Here is an 11,595-nt window from a genome sequence, read left to right on the forward strand (position 1 = left end):
CTGCTTGCTGCTTTTTGTTTAAAAAGTTTCATTGATCATTAGCCATTATCCATAACTGGATGGGCTTTTCTTTTGACACGTTCTATTTTATGAAATTTTATTGAGTTAAATGAGAAAATAAACTTGGGAGTTTCAAACCCCGCATCCATTTATTTTTCAGAATGATTGAAATGCATATCTCACCTATGCAGTTTGACTTGCTGTAAGATGCGGTGTTATATCTTTATCACCTACGCGGTTTCGCGCAGTGGCCTTAAGTAGGGTTCATCATGATTCACCACGAGTTTTTGTGCTGTGATTACGTTTCCATCTTTCTGCATAAAAAATGAAACGTTAAATTTTTGGCCGGTCCTTGTAGAAGTTTGCAGACCTTACAGAACTTCGCAGAACGTTAGCGTTAGCTTCGGCGGGCAATCGCAGCAGCTCACGGTGCCCAACATCCCATCTCACCGTAAGTCAAAGCACATACTGTAGGTGAGATAGGGGTATTAGGCACCGTGAGCCGCCTCGAGTGCCCGCCCGACGTTCCACGAAGATCTGCAAGTTCCGCAAGCTTCCGCATGTTAAACATGTTTAATTTTTTTGTGTGGTAAAATAGAAACATAACCCTGGCACCAAAACTCATGCTAAATCATAATGAACCATACTTACAGCCACCGCGCGAAACCGTGTAGATGAGATACTGTAGGGGTGTACATGCATGTTATTCACAAGTTCTGACGCGTGTCTTTTGTTAAACAGTGTCACTGACGACTTCAGACGTTTCGTTGATTTCTTTGTCTCTTGTTTATTTTCAACATCAAAGTACAACAGTTGTTACAGTTTCTCGAATAAATCCACTGTAGTCACGACAAGTCGCCTGCTGTGTTCTGTAGCTTTGATAGATTACAGTTACAACAACTTAATTTACTGTATTCCCTTTAGCTTACTGTCTCACGGTCAAAAGCTTGTGTGCTCCACACCTTTCTGTATCCTTCCGTGTCTTAACAACAACTAACAACTGACGTGCGTGATAGACATGAAACTGCATAACTGTGGGATGATGTCACAGAACAACTCATGAAATGATGTCACAATACAAATTATGAATATGATACTTAATGCTTAATGCTTAACTAATAAACTGAAATAAGATAAACATAACAACAAATCACAAGAATGAAACATGGCCCTTACATTTCCAGCCCCTAATTGACAGGCAGGAAGACTGACAATTACACACATTTTTTGTTTTGTTGTTTTTTTTCTTTTTTTTTTTACAATTGGGCCACAACATTTACTATTGGATTAAAATTTGAATTAACTTTCTTAACACTTTAAACATTTGTTAACAGTTTAACTTAAGGTATTCATATCGTTGCGTACCAAATAAAAGGAACATGACTACTTTATAAGGTAATTAACAGTCCATTTCACATATGAGGCACAGCTTATTGATGGGTCTTTCCAGGGTGCTGGTTTTGGTTTTGACCAGTACATGTCTCACAAGTCCTTTTTTATCAGGGAACACTTTCGTGATCTGTCCGAAGACCCATGAATTTCTTGGAGAAGACTCATCAATTATTAGAACTACGTGTCCAATTGTGAGGTTTTTCTCACCTGGGACCATTTTTGGTGCTCCTGAAGCAAGGGCAAGTATTCACGCACCCATCGCTTCCAGAATAGGTCGGCAAGATATTGAATTTGCTTTCACTTGCAACGTGCGTAAATGTCCTCTTTTTTGAAAAGTCCAGGAGGCAAGTTTGGCTATTTTTTCATCAGAGGCAGGTGGTTAGGTGTCAGGGGCTCCAGGTCTGTGGGATCGTCTGTAGCAGTGGTAAGGGGACGGTCGTTCATTATAGCTTCCACATCACACAGGAATGTATGCAAGCTCTCATCGTTTAGTGTTTGTTCTTTTAGTAGGGACCTCAAGATTTTTTTAACTGATCTTATCTGCCTTTCCCATATTCCACCAAAATAAGACCCAGCAGGTTTTAATATTAAATATCCATTGTATCCCCTTTTGCATGAGGACGCCTTAAATTTTTGACTGATTCCACTGTTGGATAGCTTTACGCAATTCAGTCTCAGTTCTACCCCGTTTGACCTCGAAGGGTCCAAAATAGTCTACCCCTACGTTAGTGAATGGTGGGTGATCTGGTGTTATTCTATCACGTGGCAGTTCTGACATTTTTTGTTCACTATTCTTTGCTCTGATCTTTCTGCATGTCACACAACTAAACAGAAACTTTCTCACAAGGGAATTTGCAGTCGGAATCCAGTATTTCTGCTGCAATTTTGAAAGCATATAATTCCTTCCACAATGTCCGACCTGTTCGTGAGTGTTTCTTAAGATTAAAGTTGTAATGTGTGAGTCTTTGGGTATAATGACAGGGTGTTTTGCATGCTCAGGCATTGCAGACCTACCAAGAGGTCCTCCAACTCTTAGCACTCCATCCTGCAGTACTGGATCTAGTTTGGAGAGACAACTGTTTCTTTTTACGGATGCCTTTTGTAACATGGAAATTTCGTCTTTGAATTTTTGGTTTTGAACGAACCTAATGACTTCGTTTTCTGCCATTGTTAAGTCCTTAATTGTTAGAGACTTGGTTTTCTGTTATTGAGTTGTTTGCCTGTCCCTTGATCCTTTTTGTTCTCTGTTTAAGCATATCTTTAACGCAAAGAATCCAGGCAACGGATCTTTTTAACTTATACCAGTCAGAGTGATAGTTAATCAGTTCACTCACGGCATCTGTGCTCTCTGTAGTCTTTACGAGGTTCGCTGAGGCTGAGTGTTTAATCTCAATGTCATCCTCCTTCGTCGACAGATCGTGAATGTTTTCAGGCCATTTACTCTCTGTTTTTTTAAGAAAGGGGGGACAATGGATCCAATTGTTGTTTTTCATGAATTTTTCACAGGAAACTCCTCTGGAAGCAGCGTCAGCTGGGTTTTTTAAAGTGTTGACATACCTCCACTGCTGTGGCTTGGTTGACTCTCGTATGATGGAGATTCTGTTAGCGACAAAGGTTTTAAAGCAAAGTTTTTTATTGACAATGTATCTCAAGACAGTTGTGCTGTCAGTCCAAAACACAGAATCCAGCAGTTCTATTTCTAGTTGACCTTTCAACATTTTGTCGTTGTTTACAGTAATCACTGCTGCTGTCAATTTCTTTCAGGGGATAGTAGTTTGTTTCAGGGGAGCTACGCGAGAATTCCCCATCATGAATGCACAGTGTGTGAGTCCATCAGCATTTACTAACCTAATATATGAGACAACTCCATATCCCATTTTACTTGCACCTGAAAAGTGGTGAAGTTGTGCTGTAGTTGTAACTCCAAAGTCAACTGGTTTTACGCATCTTGCTACACTAAACTCAGACAATTGATGCAACTCTTGTAGCCAGGCCCTCCATCTTTTTATAAACTGTTCGGGAATGTCATCGTCCCAAGCGAGTCTCTCTACATAACTGCTGCATTAAGGTCTTAGCTGGCAGTATGACTGGTGCAAGGAAGCCTAAGGGGTCATAGAAGATTCCTCTTTTAGTCACAGGCCGCTCTTTTAAACTAATCTTAAACTTGAGCGTGTCTGAATTAATACACCACAACACCCCTAGAGCCCTCTCAACAGGGAGTGCGTCTTTACTCAAATCTAAGTCCCTCATGTCTTTGATTTTTTCACTCTCAGGGATGGAAGTTAGTAATGTACGACTATTACTTGCCCACTTAGTGAGGTGAAACCCTCCACTTGCGCACAGTTTGGTGAGATTACTATATAGCGCAACTGCTTGACTATGACTAGAAACAGACTTCAAGCAGTCGTCTACGTAAAAGTTTTTAAGTACTGTGTTGACTGCCTTAGCAGATGCATTGCTGCGGTTTTCTTCTGCTGTTTTCCTAAGGGCGAAGTTAGCTACACTTGGAGATGATTTTGCACCAAACAAATGAACGACCATTTTATACTCAACCAAGTCCTGACTCACGTCTCCATTAGGCCACCACAGGAAACGCAACAAGTCTGTGTCCTTTTTCAGAACTCTAACCTGATAGTACATGGCTTCCACATCTGCCATCATGGCAACTTCCTCTTGTCTAAAGCGTGCAAGCACCCCAATGAGTGAGTTTGTCAGGTCGGGTCCCTGCAGAAGCTCGCTATTTAATGATCTTCCCTGATAGCTGGCACCACAGTCAAAGACTACCCTTAGCTTTTTCTTTTGAGGATGGTATACACCATGGTGAGGTATGTACCACACTTGCCCGTCTTGTCGACTTAGGTGAGGTGTGGGGACCTTGACTGCATGACCCTTTTCAAACATGTCGTTCATGAAGTTTAAATACTCTTCGTGAAATAAGCGGTTATTCTTAAACTTTTGTTTGAGGTTCAGTGGAAGGCGCGTTCAGTGGAAGCGCGCTGCATGGCTGCGCTTCGGTTGTTGGGCATTTGAATAGCTGCTTTCTTAAATGGTAGGCCAATGTAGAAGTGATTGTCAGTGAACTGCAGGGAGTTAGTTACAGAGTCTAAAAACTGATAGTCCTCTTGTGACAACTCAGCTTTGTCATCACAGTTCCGTTCAGGAAAATCATGGTTGTACTGTTGTATCAGCATTTGTTCTACACTTTTGATGGAAACTCTGTTGACTGCAACGCTCACTTGCTCGTTGTCACATGTGCCTTCCTCGACTGACTCTCGAAGAGGTCCATTTATGGTCCATCCAAGAGCGGTCTTTACTGCGTATGGCCCATTGTGCCTGCTGTTAATTACTCGCCATGGTTCTAGGAGCCTGTGCTCTTTGTTACCTATGAGAATTTCAACTCCAGCATTAATGTGAGGCAGTTTTACTTCGCTGAGGTATGGCCACTTATCGATGTCGTGCTGTTGTGGAATGTTTTCCACTGAGACTGGGATACCCCTTTGTGTGAACACTTTGGGGAGTTCAACAAAGGTGTTTTCTTCCAGACTACTAACTTCTAGGTCAGTAAGCACGTAACTTTCTACTTGTTTCCTTGCATTCATGGTGCTTAATATGATGTCAATTTTTTTACCTTGTACGTTTAAACGCCTTGCTAATGACTCTGTGCAAAAGGTAGCGGAGCTGCCTGGGTCCATGAAGGCGTATACTTCTACTGTCTTGTTACCTTTCTTGAACTTTATTTTAACAGGTAATATGGAGAGAATACAGTCGTCTCCAGCCCTAGGACACGCACTTGTTTCGTGACTCACTGTAGCAGGCAGTGTTTGAACTGGTTCAGTTTCGTCAGCCTTTACGATCGCTTAAGCTGTGTCTTGTGCTGCAATGTGCAGCATGCGAGGATGTTTCTTTGAGCACAACTGACATGTAATTTTCTTTGTGCAGTCTTTGCTTAAGTGTCTTTTTACTAAACAACCAAAGCAGAATCCATTCCTTTTTAAAAAGACCAATTTGTCCTTATATGTCTTATCGTTAAACTGGTGGCATTCATCTAGGGTATGATCTTTCGCACAGGATGCACAAGGTTTAGTGAAGGCACTAATAACTATTGCACCACTACTCTTTACTGTAATTGAGTCTTTATGATTTTTACCAACCTGTTTTACGCCGTTGCAAAGCTGCTACCTCTCGTTCCTTCCATTTTTTGCTTGAATCCTGAAGGGGATTTGTTGCGGTGTTTTTTACCACTAGTCGAAACGTTCAGGTCTCCAAAAAGTCGGCTGGACATTACCTTTGCTTCTCGTTCTACGAATTTCATCAGCTGCACAAACTTAGCTCTTTTCTGATTGCTCTTCTCGTACTCGTATACGTAGCTTCTCCATTTTTCACGCAAATTGTAGGGCAGTTTTGAGGCAATACTCCTCAAGTTGGTAGCATTGTCTAGCTCATCCATGTAATCGATGCTTGACATGGTATTGTAACATTTTACTAGAAACAGGGAGAAAGTTGTCAGTGACTTTCCGTCTTCTGACTTTATTTCCGGCCAGTTGAGTGCTTTTTGCATCAGCGTTGTAGCGATTATTTGTCTATTTCCGAACTTGTTATGTAACAGTCTCATAGCTTCTGCGTAACCACGATGTTCTGGCATGAGCTGGCAGCTTGTCACTAGGTCCCTAGGCTGTCCTTCAGTATACTGCTCAAGAAAGAACAGCCTATCCAGATTGCTATCAGTTTTGGTTTCAATGACATGTTTAAAGGCTCTTACAAAAGACGTGAATTCAAGAGGGTCACCATCGAATAAAGGAACGTCGCGCGGAGGTAAGGAAAGTTGCCTCTGACTCTTCGCAAACATTTCTGTAAGGTCTGCCTGAATTGGCATCCTACCCTGAGGCTCCACTATGTCAGTGTTGTAAAGTGAGTGTTCGTTACCTTGGGTGGGCAGTTCCATTAGGTTGCTTGACATAATGGGTTTGGCACTCACTGGCATGCTTAAGTAGGTTGCTCGGAGGCGTGATGGCAGCTCGAGGTATTCCGTTGCCGAACTGTGGTTGCAGTGGTCGTTGTGCTCCGGTTCCGGGGGGCATGCACCACTTGTTTCAAAGACCACGCTCCGTCTTGCAGGATGTTGTTTTTTACGGTTCTGGTAAGAATTTAGTTTAGCATCAGCTATTGCAAGAGCCGTTTCCATTTCCAGCCTTTCCTTTTGTGCCTTTAATTGTGCTTGCTTAGCTTTTAGTTGTGCCTTCAATTGCTCTTCCTCAACCTTTAATCGTGCTTTCATCTGCTCTTCCTCGGCCTTTAATCGTGCTTTCATTTGCTCTTCCTCAGCCTTTAATCCTGCTTTCATCTGCTCTTCCTCAGCCTTTAATCGTGCTTCCTCCAGTTCCAGCGCCTGCCGATCTCTCAAGGTTGCTGCTTTAGCCAGCAAAGCTGCTCTGTTGGCTTCTGCCCTTTTTAGTCTAGCTTCGGATGCTGCTGACCTTAAGGACCTCTTGGATGCCACTGACGTTACGCTTCCGTGCCTTTGGGGGGCGGGCGTCTTGCGCTCCAGCATTGACACACTGTCGTTTGGCGAAACTCCATCGTCAACTGTTTGGGGCAACTTAAAGCGATTACTAGTGTCCGCGATCCATGACTTCACTCTTACCATGAATTCTAAACAGCGCGTCAATCTAGGGTAGTACCAGTGGTGCTGATCGGTTTCACGCTCTTCATCCTGTGCGCACGATCGCACTGTTACATTGCTTTCAATAAAGTCATTTAGCAGCCCTTCGTATTGGTGGCGCTTGGCTTTAACGTCATGCAAATTACAAGCATTGTCCATAAGCGCCTCTAGTTCATTGTATAATACAGTCAACTGACTCCACTTGCCTTCTCTGGCGTTCTTCAGTTCGTGAAGCTTGTCTGGAGAATCATTTTCGTCGAGCACCATCACCTGCTCAGATTCGGCGATAGCGGCATTGTCCTCGCCGTCTGACATGGTGAAGTTTAAAGCAGGCAAGTCCTCTTCTCGCTTTCGGTTTCGGTTGCTCGTTGGCAGTCGATGCGCATTTTGAAATCGCACACGCGCTCTTCACTCCACTTTCACACTCTTAAATTACTCATCTTCATTTCTGCGGCGGAGCAAGCTTTTGACTTTACATGTACATGCATGTTATTCACAAGTTCTGACGCGTGTCTTTTGTTAAACAGTGTCACTGACGACTTCATACGTTTCGTTGATTTCTTTGTCTCTTGTTTATTTTCAACATCAAAGTACAACGGTTCTTACAATTTCTCGAATAAATCCACTGTAGTCTTGACAAGTCGCCTGCTGTGTTCTGTAGCTTCGATAGATTACAGTTACAACAACTTAATTTACTGTATTTCCTTTAGCTTACTGTCTCACGGTCAAAAGCTTGTGTGCTCCACACCTTTCTGTATCCTTCCGTGTCTTAACAACAACTAACAACTGACGTGCATGATAGACATGAAACTGCATAACTGTGGGATGATGTCACAGAACAACTCATGAAATGATGTCACAATACAAATTATGAATATGACTTTTCACTGTCACTACAGGTTACATAAAAATATTAGTGACAGTTTGGTGATTTCATTTATATATTTGTCTATTATGGCATGCTACTGATAAGTTAACCCATGTCGAAATAAATGTTATTAAAAGAATTTAGTGCCCTGTTTAATTTGCATAGAAAGTGCTGTCTTTCCTAACGCTGTCATGCAAAAGGAGTAAAAAATCAATTCCTGTCAGCTAATTTAGGACGTTCACTGTAGACAGCGCCTTGTAACGTCGGATTTAAGAGTCAGCAACTTAAGAAGACTCCTAAGGGACAGTTCAGGAAATACACTTAGAAAAGTAGTCACTTTACGAAAGATATATCTTAAGAGTCTTCTTAGCTCGTGAATAGTGTGCATTATCGAGAAACCGGCCCCTGGTAATTAAATCAAATCACTGGATTTTATCAATAACTAATCTATGTATTTGTACTCTAGTGGAGAGTCGGCCACACATCTCCTTCCTCACTTGACTAGGACAGGAGTAAAAGACTCGACCTCCATGATATTATACTTTCCATAATACAATAACATGACATGAATATGTAATTAATACACTGATTTTCTAGGCTTATACTAGTTAAATACAGCCTAAATTGAAACATGTATAACACAGTACAATATGGCCCTCTACAGAATGGCACAGGCATGGGTCGACCCGTAAGCATTTCATGCGGGGTTAAGTGTGTAGTTCTGTTAATTTGCATGCGATAGCTCATTAGTGCAAGAGGTAAAGTATCAACCCAGTTAAGGCTTGTACTAGCACAAATTTTGTTAAGCTTGGCTTTGAAAGTGCCGTTCTACTATACCCTGAGACTGTGGATGATAGACACATCCAAATCTTTGCTTTATTCTCAGCTGTTGTAGTACCTGCTTTACAGGTTTTTAAATGAACGCTGATCCATTATCCGAACTCAGGTATAATATACAAACCTAGGTATAACTTCCCTTGTGCAGAGTTTGATAACTATTCCTGCCCCTTCATCTGCAGGTGACATTGCTTCTACCCATCTACTAAATCTGTCAAGTATTACAAGCATGTACCTTTTGCCTCGAGCATACTTTATCATGTCCACATAATCCATAACCAAGTGCTTAAAAAGTCCTTCTGGTACCGGTATATGGCCAATAGGTGTCGCTGTTCCTTTTCTGATGTTATGGTTAGCACATATTTCAAATGAAGCTAGAAACTCATCAACCATAGCATGCAGATATGGAGACCAATACCCTTGTTGCTTGATTTTTTTTTCACAAACTCTCCTCTAACACAATGGTCAAATCCATGGACATCTGAAATCAGTATGTTTAACAGTGCTGTGGGTGCTATGATCAGACCTTCATGTGAACGCCAAATACCTTGTGCATCCTTCTGAGCTCCCCTCTGGAGCCACATCGAGAGCTCGTATGGACCTGCTTGAATAATATCCTCCAACTGAGGCTGCGGTTCTATAAGGACTATTGGCACCTGCACCGTAACCTAGTAAATTCCAATGAATTCAGCACACAATCATAAGACATTCCTTCAATAGGCTAAAGGAATCAATTCAGCTGGGTTAACTGTGTCACACCTCTTTATAGTAATGTCGGGATATGTGAGCAGTGAAGATTATCCAATATTTCCAATATCACAAAAACAGCCTTTTTTCATCTTAGAAATATCGCCAAACTTAGGAGCATCTTATCCGTATCTGATGCAGAAAAGCTAGTTCATGCATTCATGACCTCCAGACTGGACTATTGTAATGCATTACTAAGTGGTTATCCTGCATCCTTAATAAACAAGCTTCAGTTATTCCAAAATGCAGCCGCCATGGTTCTCACCAGATCAAGAAAATATGATCATATAACCCCAATATTATCATCCCTGCACTGGCTACCTGTTCAGTTTAGAATTATTTACAAAATAGTATTACTTACATACAAGGCTTTAAATGGTTTAGCTCCCACATACCTAACCAGTCTTTTCAAACGCTATAATCCACCACGCTCCTTAAGATCACAAAACTCTGGACTTCTTGTAATTCCCAGAATTTCAAAGTAAAAGTAGACTTAAGACGCATCTCTTTAATCTGGCATACGCGTAACTCATCCCATAACTTCATACTTCAGTACATCTATCCTGAATGACAACTACGCTAATTCTCTCCATCTGTTCTGTACTTTTCTACCCATCCCGAGGCATCTGGAGATTGTACCAGCTTCATTAGACAAAGGCCAATCCTGCGAGGATCCTGAGGCATCCAGAAAAGAACCAGCTCCAGCTGAATTCTGCCTTATTATGGTTGGAGCTACACATCCTGCTCCTGTGCTCCCAGTGATCCAGATCCCATCTGCCCTCTGCACCTACTGACTCATCCCTATGTTAAACTGGACTTCATGTTAATTTAAAGAATTTCTGTTATATTGTACTGTACTTTCAGCTGCATAACACACATGGTGTTATATTATCTTTATCTGTTATCACCCAAATGAGGATGGGTTCCCTGTTGAGTCTGGTTCCTCTCAAGGTTTCTTCCTATTAACATTTCAGGGAGTTTTTCCTTGCCACTGTCGCCGTCACCCTTGGCTTGCTCATCAGAGAAATTTCATTCATTCATCTCATTATTATCTAGAAACATTTTTCTTACACATACACAATTTATTATTATTATTTTAATATATATATATATATATATATATATATATATATATATATTTTTTTTTTTTTTTTTTTTTTTTTTTGTGAATTTCTTTCATCTTTGTGAAGCTGCTTTGAGACAATGACCATTGTTTAAAGCGCTATATAAATAAAATTGAATTGAATTGAATTATGCTAGAATGCGAGTCTGAATTAGAACAATTTTTCTTTGTTCTATAAATTCTACAACCTTATGATGTGTATAAATGGTTACTGGATAACCCATTGTCAATTTGTCAAATGCATAATGTACTGTTGCAAGTTCCTGCTGGTAGCATGGTGGGTATAACCTTGCACTACATTACTGTATCTAGCTTATTGCTGTAGTAAGCTATGGGCTGTTTTTTCCTTCCACTGCAGGTTTCCTGCATCAACACAGCTGAGGCATATCCATCAGCTCGGTTAGCCACATACAAATAGAACATTTTGGTATAATCAGGTATACCTAAAGTAGGTGCTGTCTGCATTTCTTTTTAAATGTATTCAAATGCTAACTATGCACGTTCCATTTAAATGGAGCACTTCTCCCTCAGTGAAGCTGTTTTCACTGCATACTCCTCAATCCAGTCAGCAATCCTCAATCCAGCCTGTTAAGCCTAGAAAGGTCATCAACTGTTTAACTGTTTGTGATAACGGTGCTTTACTTATGCCTTGTAATTGGGTAGGTGGTATGTCTATTTTATCATGTGAAATCAATTTCCCTAAATATTTTACCTGAGGCTTGCAGTATTGCAGTTTAGCTTTAAACACTTTATGACCTCCTTGTGCTAGCTTACTGAGTATTTTGAATGGAATCCCTATGGCATGCTTCTAATGATGATGAACATATTAAACAATCATCCATAAACTGAGAAGGCTACCTACTATAATTAAATCTGCTAAATCAGCTTTTAAAACCTGACTAAATATATGCAATAAGTGTTTGAACCTTCGTGGCATATAATGTTTACCAGCATATGTAAATGCAAACA

The sequence above is a fragment of the Clarias gariepinus genome, chromosome 1, assembly GCF_024256425.1.
Source record: "Clarias gariepinus isolate MV-2021 ecotype Netherlands chromosome 1, CGAR_prim_01v2, whole genome shotgun sequence".
Classification (NCBI taxonomy): Eukaryota; Metazoa; Chordata; class Actinopteri; order Siluriformes; family Clariidae; genus Clarias; species Clarias gariepinus.